The sequence below is a fragment of the Juglans regia genome, chromosome 7 (genome assembly GCF_001411555.2).
Source record: "Juglans regia cultivar Chandler chromosome 7, Walnut 2.0, whole genome shotgun sequence".
Classification (NCBI taxonomy): Eukaryota; Viridiplantae; Streptophyta; class Magnoliopsida; order Fagales; family Juglandaceae; genus Juglans; species Juglans regia.
In genome coordinates, this window is record NC_049907.1 from 14,347,508 (window position 1) to 14,361,329 (window position 13,822).

Below are 13,822 nucleotides of genomic sequence, written 5' to 3' on the forward strand. Positions count from 1 at the left end.
TGATAGTTGATATGGGCCCTACCACCTATATCAATTTTTTATTTTATCTCATCATTATAATTTTTTAAAATTCTCATATAAAATAAAATAAATAATTTAACTTTTTTAAATCTTAAAATAAAAATAATATTAAAAAAATATATTTTAATAATATTTTATTTAACTTTTAACTTTTATTTTAATTCATTCCATTTTATTTGTGATAACAAACGAGTTTTCAATGCATGTTGTTCCTCACAGAGTATGACATTAGCAGGTGTAACGATAATATGTAGATGAGTTTTTTATCGGTATTATTTATTTTCAGTAAATTTTTTTGACTGAATGACTATTATTTATGGATTCATTTGAAGCACATAAAGGAAGAGTATTAGCACATAATAACATAGTTTGGTATTTATCACGTTATTTATGAAGTAAAGCTCCATGCTTTGAAAATATATTGTATGGGTTTTGTTGAATCCTTTTATTTTGTAAATAAAATCAAGATCTTTTGTTAACGATGATCTGATCAAGACGGGCAAAATAAATTGTAGTGTTACTTGCCGTTGGTTTTTTTGGATGCGTAGATACTTTTTCTGGGGGGCTAGATGTTGAGCAAAAACAAAACATACAGGTTCTTACAATGAACCAAAGCTTTATGAAGGCAAAATGTGAATTGGGGGTTGTTGCCAAAAAACAAACACAAATTTTTCGGGAGAACCAAAATTTTATCAAGGCAATTCGTAGTGAGGGACTAACTAGATATCAAACTGTATCCGTTGTAGGCGAGAGGAAATGACTAATTTGGGATTTTGGAGCTTAACTTTGCTTTAATTGGTTGAACTTGAGGTGGCAAAGCTCAAAGTCAATAGAATATGACACTAAAGATGGACATGAGCAAAGCATAAGATAGATTAAAGTGAGAGTTTTTTGAAAAGGTCATGGTAAGGATGGGCTTTAACAAGATTTATCAATGGTAAATCCACTTTTTTTTATCAATGGTAATCCACAACCAATCTTTTCACCAACAAGAGGAATTAGACAAGCGGATCCTTTATCACCCTATCTATTGATTCTATGTTCAGAGGCTCTTAGTCAAATGCTCAACAAAGCTAAGAAGGAAAAGATGATAATAGGTCTTCCACTAGCCAGAGGTAAATTGCATATAAGTCATCTGTTCTTTGCAGATGACTGTATACTTTTTTGCCAAGCTATTGACTTACAATGGACTAGGATGATAGAACTTGACTTTGAAATGGCATCAGGACAGTGGTTGAATAAAGAGAAATCTACCTATTCTTCAGTAAAAACACACAAATTGCCACAAGAGAAAGAATAACTAGAAATGCAAACATCAGAGTTACTACCTCATATGAAAATTATCTTGGATTTCCTTCTTTAATAGGTAGATCAAGAATAGAAGAATTCAAAGGAATCCTTGACAAGGTCAGTAGCAAGATGAACAATTGAAAGGTAAAATTTCTATCACAGGCAGGAAGAGAAGTTTTATTAAAACCAGTTATATAGGCTATTCTCACCTACTCGATGGGTGTCTTTAAAATGCCAAAACGTTTGTTGATGCAATTAAACAAAATGATGAGAGGCTACTGGTGGGGGCAAGCAAATCAAGAAAGAAAGATCAATTGGTTGAGTTGGTCTCGAATGGGGCAGTCCAAGAGCAAAAGAGGGTTAGGATTCAGAGAATTTGATTTTAACAATGCTTTGCTTGCAAAGTAAGGATAGAGGCTAATAACCAATCCTAACTCTCTAGCAGATTTCTAGTAGCAACAGTTTTGCAGATAAAGTATTTCCCAAAATCAGATTTCTTAAATGCCAAGTTGGGAAACAACCCCTCGTACATATGGAGAAGCATCTTATCAGCAAGACCACTACTCCAAGAAGGACTTATCTGGCATATAGGCAATGGAAAGACAGTTAACATATAGTCAGACCCGTGGCTACATCAACCTGTGTTGTACAAGCCTCAAAGTGGAGACAAATTATTTGGAATTGATGCTAAAGTGGAAAGACTCTTAATAGCTGATACAAAAAGGTGGAATATTTCTTTAATCCAATCAATATTCAATAAGGAGGAAGCTAATCTCATTGTTCAAATCCCTATTAGCCAATGCAACCAACCAGACAAGATAATTTGGAGAGGCAAAGCAGACGATAATTTTATAGTTAGAAGTGCCTACCATATACAAATGGAGAGTATGAAAAGAACAATGGGCCAACAATCTAACATTACTAATCTTTCAGAAGAATGGACTAGAATTTGGAAGATTGACATCCCTCCAGCAGCAAAAAAATTCCTATGGAGAGCTTGTAAGAACATACTGCCCACTAAACAAAATCTATGTAAGAGGAAAGTATTGGATGATCCTACCTGCCCTATGTTTTTAATGGAACCAGAAAGCATATAACATATACTGTGGGAGTGTGTCTCAACAAATGATGTTCTCAGCTTATGCACCAGGAAAATACATAAAAGCAAGAGCTCAGTCAAGAGTATCATAGAACTTATGCAACATAGGTTCAAGAAATTAATAAGGATGAAATGCTGAAGCTAACTTTAATATTCTGGACCTTATGGTGGAGAATAAATCAACTTGTTTTCAAGAACATTTACATCGATCCAAATTCTGTAATCAAAAGAGCAAGACATTTGTAAGAAGAGATCTCGCCAAAACAAACAAGAGAAGCTACTCAAATTTCACCTGTTAACCAAAAAAGAATAATGTGGGAATGTCCACCTCAAGGTTTCTATAGAATCAATTGGGATGTGTCAGTTGATAAGAATGGTTGTAAAATTGGAATTGGTGTTACTGTCAGAGATGAACATGACAGTTTTTTGGCTACCTTGAAAGAGACACAAGATTCAATTCCAAAACCTTTGCTAGCAGAGGCCATAGCAGCACGTTGAGCAGCAAAATTTGGTTTGGAACTTGGTATGTACATAGTAATTTTGGAAGAAGACTCCCAAACAGTTGTCAAAGAGGTGCAGTAGATGAAACAATAACAGGGCTACTATGTCGTGATAATTTCAGATCTAAAAGAAACATTCGCTCAATATGATGAGTGGAAACTCTATCATATAAATCTTGTGGGTAATTCAGTTGCTCATGAACTAGGAAAGGCTGCATTATATGTAACTGATTACATAGTTAAGTTGGAGGAAAATCCAAACTGTTTTCAATCCTTGTATTGATCATGTTATCAATGAATGAGGTTATTTAAAAAACAAAGAAAGGCCAAAATGGCCGATCACAAAGATCTTCCTCTTGGAAGCCCAGAGAAATTAAAAACAAAATAAACTGCATTTTTGAGTTTCATTTAGATTAATTATTTCATGCACTTCCAGTCAACTTCTAGCCATTTATTTCTTCTTTATTAGCTGTCCCATACACTTCAAAACTTTTTGGTTTCAAGGTTATTAAAAGTTATTAAAACTATTGGATAGCTGTGAGGATCACACTAGCATAAGACGACATGAGGCCATCTTCCGAGGGCAAAGGAAAGATGAAGAAGAGAGTCTTTCCTTGACAAGCGGTAAAGATTATTTTTCCTCATTGGTTTGGTGAAATGAGGAGGCAAGGTTTGCAACATTTAGCTAGCACAAAGAAAGGACGAGTGGCACCACGTAGAAAGCCTAATAGACACATTTCAGTTCAAAGAAAGGACGAGTGATAAATGACTTTTCACCCTGTGCTGAACGAGCAAGCACAAAGATGAGAAAAATCGGTATATAAGGCGAGAAAGAGGAATTGGAGAGACTGGTAGGTCAGGCAAATGGTGAGTTACGAGTCTAAGGTAAGCAATGGTTAAAGACAAGACCCATGCAGATGTACAAGTTTTATGGGATAACATGAAAATGCTTAGAAGGCAGCAATATCGTACATAGAAGCCCACACTCTGCCTGAGAGGTCACATTAAGAGTGAGTCTGTAGAAAGGATTACGGTCTTGCAGACCATATCGTCTGGTCCTAGAGGTATGATCTGGCACCATGTGGGAGACCCGTACTTGGGGAAGAACTGCGAATTGGACGCGAGGCAAGTTACATGAACGGGTCCCTTTAGAATGTCTCAGTCATCATGCAGAGGGACGATTGAAACTAAAGGACTCATATTCAAGTACATTAGAAGTCAGAAGAATGTCAAAAGGATACCTGACGATCCTAGCCTACAAATGACTTAAGGGTGCTAGTGGACTGGGCTGTGAGCCCAGCAGGCACAGGCCTGCTCTACAGCTAGGCGCCCAAGAGGGTGCGGCCCACTGACTGTCCAAGATCAATGGCATAAGTTTTTTTTTACAAAAATACTTAGGTGGTGTATCGAACCCAAGACCTCACACACAAGAGTTATAAGCTCAACCATTGGGTTAGAACTTATTGTTAGTGTGTTTGTTATTTTTATTTATTAAATCAACATGTCATTGTGGTACATGAATATTTTTTCCTAAAATATATTTTTTGCATATGCTTATTAAATATATGCATGCCATGATATTATGAGATAATTCTTGTCACATTTGTTAGGCATATTATTTTATGTTATAAATTGCCCATATTATTATTCTTTGTGAATAATCAATAATTGTTTGGGCAAAATGTGATGAATTTTTTGTACATGTATTATGTTCACGTGTCAAAGTTTGAGTTTATTTTATCACTTGTATTGTTAGACTATTTTTAAGAATTAGACTTCAGCTTTTTTTAGAATGTGATAAACTAGAGGATTAAGTAGTCCGAGTTTGATTAGTCCATGCTTATGATTGGTTCATATTGATTTCTTTAATCTGGGAAGAAATTATTTTTACATGTGATTGACTCGGTAGATTACTTATCCTAGTGGGAGTATGGTTGAAATTGATTTGGAATTAATCTCCTATACGATATAAATTTGCGCAAAAATTAAGTTAGAAATTAATAATTAGGCATTGAGGCGCAAGAGATGATTAGGAAGCTTGGTGAATTTTTGATCTTGCGACTTGTATTAATTATTTTTGTTCTGGCTTAGATTAACGCAGCAAATTTCTTAGATGTGTGTGTAATTAGATGCACTTAGTTTAATAACTTTGAGATAACCGATAAGAAAGCCTAGAGATTATTTATGCGACTTAATCGTCATATTAATCTCCTCCATGAGCAATAGTTGGAAACGAATAAAGACTATTATGTCTATCAGATAGTCTTAAACTATCTGAAAGGTCTAGAGTAAAATTGGAAGTGCGCGTGGGATGCATGCACTCCAATTTTTATAGAAACTGATGGGATCAACTGTCAAATAAGAGCTAAACCACTATTTTACTTTTGAGAATCTTGTGGGTAATAACAAAAGTTGCGCATTGTTTTTGTAGCGCAAAGATTAAATTGCGGCTATATTTGAGGTTGAGTATTATAATCTTGAAATAACTTAAATTAACTTACAAATAAGCACATACTCTTTCTACTTGCTAGTATGTCTGAAAAGTAAAAACATTAAAATTTGAGTGTGCAAGAGTGTTGAGGACATTCTTGATTGACACATTCATTTTTTAAAAGTTTTATCAGTACACCTTTATGTGGTAGTAGCATTGATGATCTTGCTCAAGTTTTATTTGCCTCCTTTAGTGAGAAAAAATAGGTTCTTACAAATATTTAAACTTTGGAGCACCCATTGAGAATAATACCAAGCACCTTAGAGGTTTGCATGGTAACTGTGGCAAAAGTCTGAATAATTAGGTAAGACTTAATTAAGCATAAAAATCTTGTTCGTGGTTGCACTGATGCAATATAGGTTTTAGGCTAAGATAATTTCTCTCAAATTTTTTTCTTTTTCTCTCCTAGAGTGGATTGGAGAAAACGAGAAATATCTAGTAAGTGAGAAATCTGGATATATCGCTAATTAGTAGCTAAAACGTCGCATATTGCATTTGTTGCACAAAAGGATGTTTTTATTAGCACTTTTAATGCACTATTAAAGAAATCTATACCTAATTTGATTTAAGACTCATTAAAAATAATGGTGTTAGTGAGAATTCTTAGAGATTTAAGAGTTTGATGGTCACTCATTAACTCGTGATATTATTTTTCGAGTGGAGAGATGATATGCTAAAAATGTGTCGTGGAGGCATAGGATGTTGGGTGTGAAGCTTGAGAAATTTAAGTTTTTCTCGCTAATGAGATCCCTCTCCTTTATTTAGAAGAATTAAAGAGAAAAGACAATATAGACATGTTCTATGTGAAAACTCCTATACATACACACTAAGGATATGAAATAATAAAAATATTGTTCATCATATAAATGCGATTCAAAATTTTTTTAGGAAAATATTTATGGCACAAAGCAATTGTTACATCATACTTGAGTTGATGTAATATGGGGTTATGGCCTTAATTATGATTTGTCGCCCTTAGATCGAGTACATTCGTCTCTGAGAAAGGTTGAGTGATTATTTTGTGCAAACGTGAATTCTATTAAAAGTCGAGAAGATCTAAGCTTGATCATTTTTTTGTTGAGTCAAGAAAATTACTCGTATTTTCAGCGAGGGTGAGAAATTGTAGATTTTTGTAACTCTTATTTTTTGGAAAGAACATTTCAATACGTTTCATTCCTCATGACCTTAACTTTAATATTTTAAAATTTGTTTTATAAAAGATCACCGAAAATAGTGGGAGTAATTCAACAACTAGTGTGAGTATACTTTTGAGTGATGGTGTACTACTAGTGATAGTGACTCCAAAAATTCATAGAATATAAGGATCCTCATAAATAACGCGGTAACTTTATGTCAATATTCTCTTGTCGTTTAGAGACTATAAGAGAATATTTATAATATGGCTCCGCTAAAGGTATTAAATTCATATAGTAGGAATCTCAATATAAAATTTTAGATTTGCTTCACTTATATGATCCAACTAGGAGTTGTTGATTTAATTGACAGAGGCAAAATGGAGTTGATAAATGTATAGATCAATCTCTTAGTATTAATTGAGTTGCATTTAAATAACCATTGATCGCATATTTATTAGAACTTTTATTGAGGGAGTTAAATAACTGATTCTCATAGGAGAATTTGATGATTAGTTTTTGTGATGTTTAGGCATGAAGTGCTTTGAGTGCATGATTGTTGCTAGTACTATTTTGGTACAAAAAGTGAAAGAATGTTGCGGATGTTATTTACATGCGGCCTAAACAAACCATCTATTAAAAGATGCCCAATATACCTAGTCATTTTTTTTTATTAACGACCTATTGAATAGAATGTGTTCTTTGAACAATGTTAACAATCTTAGAAGAGTGTCATCTTAAGAGATATTGTGAACTAATTATCTTAGATAATTAATTGTTGCCTAATAAGAGGAGTGGTGCGCGGAGCTTGAAATTAAAGTGAAGTACTTCTCGCCCGAACATCCTCAGGCCAACGGACAGGCCGAGGCAACCAACAAAACTCTCTTTTCTACCCTCAAGAAGAAAATTGGGGCACACAAAGGAGCCTGAGCCAAAGAGCTCCCAAGTGTGCTTTGGGCGTATCGGACCACCGTCCAGACCCCTATCGAGGAGACACCCTTCAACCTTACCTATGGCAGCGAAGTAGTAATTCTCGTAGAAGTTGAACTCCCTACTTTCCGTGTCCTTCCGCGTCCAGCATTTCAACACAGGCTCTAATGACGGAAGATTAGCCGAGAACTTAGACATCCTGAAAGAAAGGAGAGAAGAAGCAGCGGTCCGGACGACGAATAACAAGCGAAAAGTGGAGTAATACTTCAACAGATGGGTCAACCCGCACTCTTTCAAGGTGGGCGACCTGGCACTACGGCAAACTGGAGTACCTACTCCAAAAGAGGGAAAGCTGGGACCATGTTGGGAAGGCCCATACGTGGTAATGGTGAGCAACCGACCTGGTTCCTATCACTTTAAAGACAACCAGGGGCATGAGCTACCCCACCCATGGAACGCCAAACACTTAAAATAAGTTTTATGTAGAAATACGTTGTGATGCTTTGTACGAACAACCATGAATGAATGAGAATGCTCGGATGTTCATCTCAAACCTCATGTTGCTTCTCATTTGAATAGTATATATGTAAACAAAAATGACTCGTTACGGGGTAAGGGCCTAAGTCTCCAAACTGGGTCCCGATGCCCCGTCCAATAAAGACGAGTCCACGCACTTGCAAGAAGACGAACTCTTTGACTCACTGTGGGATAAGGTCCCAAGTCTTCGAACTGAGTCCCTACCCAGTCTAATAAAGACGAGTCCACGCACTCGCAAGAAGATGAGCCCCTTGATTCTCTGTTGGGTAAGGGCCCATGTCTCCGAGCTGGGTTCCGACCCCCAGTCCAATAAAGACGAGTCCACGTACTCGTAAGAAGCTGAGCCCCTTGACTCACTGCGGGGTAGAGGCCCAAGTCTCTGAACTGGGTCTCAACCCCCCGTCCAATAAAGACGAGTCCACGCACTCACAAGAAGACAAGCCCCTTGACTCTCTACGGGGTAAGGTCCCAAATCTCGGAACTGGGTCCCGACCCCCCGTCCAAGAAAGACAAGTCCACGCACTTGCAAGAAGACGAGCCCTTTGACTCGCTGTGGGGTAAGGTCTCGTGCCTCGAGATGTGGCCCTGATCCCCCACCAGAAATGCATAAAAAGAAAGAGATGAAAGAAAGAAAAAGGAAGACAAAGAAACGCAACGGGAACCATAAACAAGCTTTCATTCAATTCATTGAAGCATACAAATTACAAGGTGCTGTGCACAAAAAGAAAAGGGTGGATAGGGGTCCCAAGCCTATCATTGGGACGAAGGAGTCGGAGGGGCGCTTGGAGGGAAGGGAGGATACCTAGGCTTTCCAAAATTTTTGACGAAAGCCTGCTCCTTAGGACCGGGAGGTAGGGACGCTAAAGACAAGGTATGCAAGCCCAGCTCGGAATGTAGCAACAGGTGTTATTGCATCCTATTGAGGCCATCACTATAGCTGTATGACCAAGCCGCATCCAGAATGGCATTGGCATTCGCGATCCGGGATCGGATCTCCTTGAAAAACTTGGCAATGTCACCCAAGTGAGACTTCAAGTTGGCGATCTCCATGTTGCGGGACATGAGGTTGAGGTTCTTTTGGATCCCCGAGTGCGCGAGCTCACCAATACGTACCTTCACCAACCGTAGTTGTTCCCTTATGCTTTGAGCCTCGTGAGAGTGCCTGAAGTTCCCAAATAACAGTCTCGAGCGTTGCCCAACTGCTAAGACCCAACCCTGGTGGGATTCTTCCATCTCCCTTCGGATGGACTCCGTCTCCTCCTGAGACTTGAGACTTCCGCAATTCCTCCCGGACCGACTCCAACTGCTCACGAGCGGCACTCAACTCTACTTCCCTAGCGATCAAGCTCTGCTCGGAAGCAATGTGAGCCTCTTCGAGCCGCTTCCTTTCCGACGTTAAACGGAAAAGGTCCTGGTCAACATTGCACCAAACGCATTTGAGCTTCTTCTTCTTCTCTTTTTGCCTCGCGGCAACTGTTTCCGAATCCTGGTTTATCTCCTTCACGAGCACCACCTCCTTGATCAGCTCCTTCCGCTTAGTCTTCAGGTCCTTTATCCTCTGAGTTGCCTACTTTAACTTAAAGTACCCAAAGCGCCCTAAGGAACCGAGCTCCCGGTTGGTCTCCTCCAACTCTCCCAATTCGTCCCCTATCATAGTGGCTAATTGGTCTGCTGCCTATAAAACCAAAAGGTGTAAAAAAAAAGGGAGGGGGGGGGGTTTGTCAATGATGATGTGAGTAATGAACAAGAAAGAAACAAGGCTAGAAAAGATGAGCATACCTAGGCAAACAGGGGTCTCAACATCCGGCCTATGCACTTGGAAGCATTGGCCTGAGCTTTGTCCAGAGCTGAGGTTAGGGGCTGTGTATGCTCCGCCCCGAAAGAGGATGAGGGATCTGCAACCACCAGCTGCCAAGAAAAGTTGGGGAGGGATCCCCAGGTCTGGTCACATGGCCCGGGCGCAACGGGAGTTAAAGCCGCGAAATCGTTGTCGTCACTCAGGTCAATAACAGGGGGAGGATCATCAGCCCTGCCCCAAGCTGCATCTCTTCACCTCTTGCACTCCTTTCTTCTTCATCTTGAAAGGTGTATCCACTCAGCCCCCCTTTGAGCTCACAACCCCGTAAAGGTTGGGCTCTGCCTCCAGCGGCCCGGGTTCTAAAGTCAAGTAGCCCTCATCGCCCATTGTATCCTCGTGAGCATTTCTCTGAGTAGAGGCTTTGGAAGGGCTCGGCACAGGGGTCGTCTCGCTATCCCCAAAACTGGAGGCTTGGGAAGAGCTCTAATCTTCCTCTTCAGACCCGGAGCCCGGGGACATCTCGCCTACCTCACCCTCAGTTTCTCTTTGAGTTAGGTCTCGAGAAGATGGCTGCTCAGCATCCCGAAGCCTACCTGGCAAACCTCCCGATGGAAACTTGGCGCAGTCTCCTCTTGAAGAGTATTCTCAAAGGAGGTGAAGGTTGTGAACAAGCTAGGCTCATGAGAATAAGGGTGCACTGAAGAGGCGAAAAACGTCGCCTGAAGATCGCAAGCTTCCAATTCTTCTGCAAAAGGAAGCAACGGTCGGGTCTTGGAAGGATTCGGCAGGTCAAGAATTGGTTGAAGCAAAAGGGCCGACAGCAGGTCTAGAACCACTAGGGAATGATGTTGTTGTCCCCCATGACGAGGGAACTGGAATCTCCGCACGAACGAGCTCTTGGCCGTGAGGTGATCGAGGGCGGCTTCCGGACTACCCGACCCGACCACAAGAAGGGATAAGCCCTCGGCGTCACCCCTCAGCGGGGGTGAATCATGGCTCACCCTCGGTTGCTTGGCCTGATTGCTAGAAGGACGCGCGAGGCATTTTCTGCGAGAGGGGCGGGTCTCGGAGGGAGGGACGCTACCCAGGAAATTTCTTCCGATGGCATACAAACGGTTGGGTGAAGTCAAGTAGTCACAAATATTTTCATCGGAAAGGATATTTCTTCCAATGGCGTACAAACGGTTTAGTGAAGTCAAATAGTCACGAATATTTTCATCGGAAAGGATCACGTCAGTCTTTGACTCTTCTCGATGGGCTATGTAACACCCCGCTTAATTAATCCTTGATTAACCCTTAAGTACTCTAGATTAGGCTTTTAATTATAGGTTAATCACTTTCATTAAGGTTGATAGTGGGATTAACATTAATGTTGATACTTAGTGTTAATGAGCTAATGATTAGAGAGGCAACCCCATTAGTAATTTTCGTGAGGCTTTTTCGGACCCCAAGTATATTCATGGGCGTAGCCCAAGAAAACCTTGAACCAATCTCTTAGGAAATCAATGCTAGTTTTGGCCAAAGTATAGGAAGGTATAAGGCCTTTGGTATAAATTGGACCCTTGGCCCTTTTCAAGCCCTTATGACCCAAAGCCATGTTTAACTCATTTCACCATTCAAAGATCAAATGTCCAGTATACCATACCATTGGTTTTCTTAAGCCCAAATCACACTCAAAGTACTCAAATTGAGTTTTGAAAATTGGCTAAGGCCATTAACCATCAGACTTGAGGTTGATGCACTTTAAGCCATGCTTTGAAGCTTAATCATGCTTAATCTTTTCTTAAACTTTTTAATTCAAATTTTCTTGACTTAATACTCCCTTAAACCATGATTAAACCATGTTAATACCCTAGCTAATCCATCACACATGTCATTAAGAAAAATGACATAAGAAGACCAAATCATGCTTCAATCGGTTTTGTGCATTACCCTTTGTAAATCTTGGACTGTTTTGCCCTTGGGCCCAACATTTTTGTGGTTTGTCCTCAAGGGTAATATGGTCCTTAAAAACCTCATGAGACCCTCCCAAACTCATTTTGAGTTTTGGACGAAATTGGTTACATTAATCAACTCAAATAACCGAACCGGGTGCACCTAGGTCTAGTTTGTGTAGGAACCATTTGGATTGAATTTGAACTAGCCTCTTGCCATGGTTTGCACCACCACCCCACGCCACCTCCTTTCCACCCAATACCAAGAAGTCCCATGACCATTATGAAGGATTTTGACTCATTTTGGCTGTCCAAAAAATCCAAAACCAAATTGATTTTCTGCCACCACAAAACCACCTCCATCCACCTATTTTCAAGGGTGGTTTGAGAGATCTTTTTCCACCCAAATAATGCCCCACGACCTGGAGTCATCTACAGGACCCTTGCAGCTACTATAGAGAGGAAATGATGGTGGTTTAGGACACTATTTCATTATGCACAAGTCACCTAAGCTCATGCAAGTAAATCTGGAAAATTTTCTAGATTTGAGCACCTCCCACTTCACCTAATCACCAAGCACCTAAGCCAACATCCCTCACCCATTGGCCACCTATAAATACTTCACTCCCCTTCTTATTTCACTCACACCACAACTCCAAGCATCCTCTTGAGCCTTGAGAGTATTTCCCCCTCTTAGAGATTAAAAGAGTGCAAACCGAGTGAATTTTGGTGAGTTCTTGAGTGTTCTTGTGTAAGACAGTCTAGATAGCTTGGAAGACTACAAAATTTTATAAGTTTTCTTCCTTTGATCTTACCTAGCATGTCAAGCTTTGTTTCCAAGTGTTGGTGCGAAATTTGGTTGAGTTTTGAGAAGGTTATGATGCTTAATGCAAAACTGGGTCAATTAAAAAAAGGTTTGAATGATTGAATGTTTTTAATTGAAAATTTAGCTATGACATGTCCTAAGCATGATTTGATATGATCTAACATTGTCCTAACATGATTATGGAATGTTAAATTTGTGATTAGAAGCATGCCATGATAGATTTTAAATTTATCTTGTTTTGATTATCAAGCATGAATCGGTTTTAAGCATATTGATAATTAAAGATTTCTTAGTTTTGATTAAGTGTTGGGATGAACTTGATTACTCAAGGATTATACTTCATAATGTCCCTAAAGATGTTAGTGATTATTAATGATTAAAGAAAATCTCATATGCATGCATTCATAGGGATCAATTGTTGAAAATACACATAGGCATCAACTAGGATGTTAAATCTATCTTGTTTTGATTATCAAGCATGAATCGGTTTTAAGCATATTGATAATTAAAGATTTCTTAGTTTTGATTAAGTATTGGGATGAACTTGATCACTCAATGATTATACTTCATAATGTCCCTAAAGATGTTAGTGATTATTAATGATTAAAAAAAATCTCATATGCATGCATTCATAGAGATCAATAGTTGAAAATACACATAAGCATCAACTAGGATGCATACCACGGGTTGGGACTAATTGAACAAGTTCTACTTTGAATTTTGAAAATCCAAGGGCATAGATGGTTTTATAATTTCAAAAATATGAAATCCATGAAATTTAATTAAATTTGGAGTTCGTTTTTATTAGTGAAAATTTAGGGTCTAAATGGTAATTTTTGAAAGTCTAAGGGAATTTTGTAAATACCCAAATTTTGAAGTCTTTGATTTTGAACCTATCCATAAGAGTATTAATCATAACTTAGTATACACACAATTTACGAAACTATGACACTGATTTCAAATTTTTCCAGGAGTTTGTAAGTTAACCTCTAACTTACACCTTAATAAATTTCTTATGAATTAATGATAAATGTTCATTTATTCTTCAATTATCATTTTGGGCATAATTTATCATGTTGTATGACACATTGAGTGCATACTTATATAAAATATGACATTTTCACCATTTTTGCATATTAGATTTATAAAAGTCATTTTTTTATATGAAATTTACTACATTTGCACATGTCATGAGAAATATATTTTTTTAAAGTATAGCATGAAAATCATTTTGTCTCGACCCCAAAGGTTAGGATGGGGAAA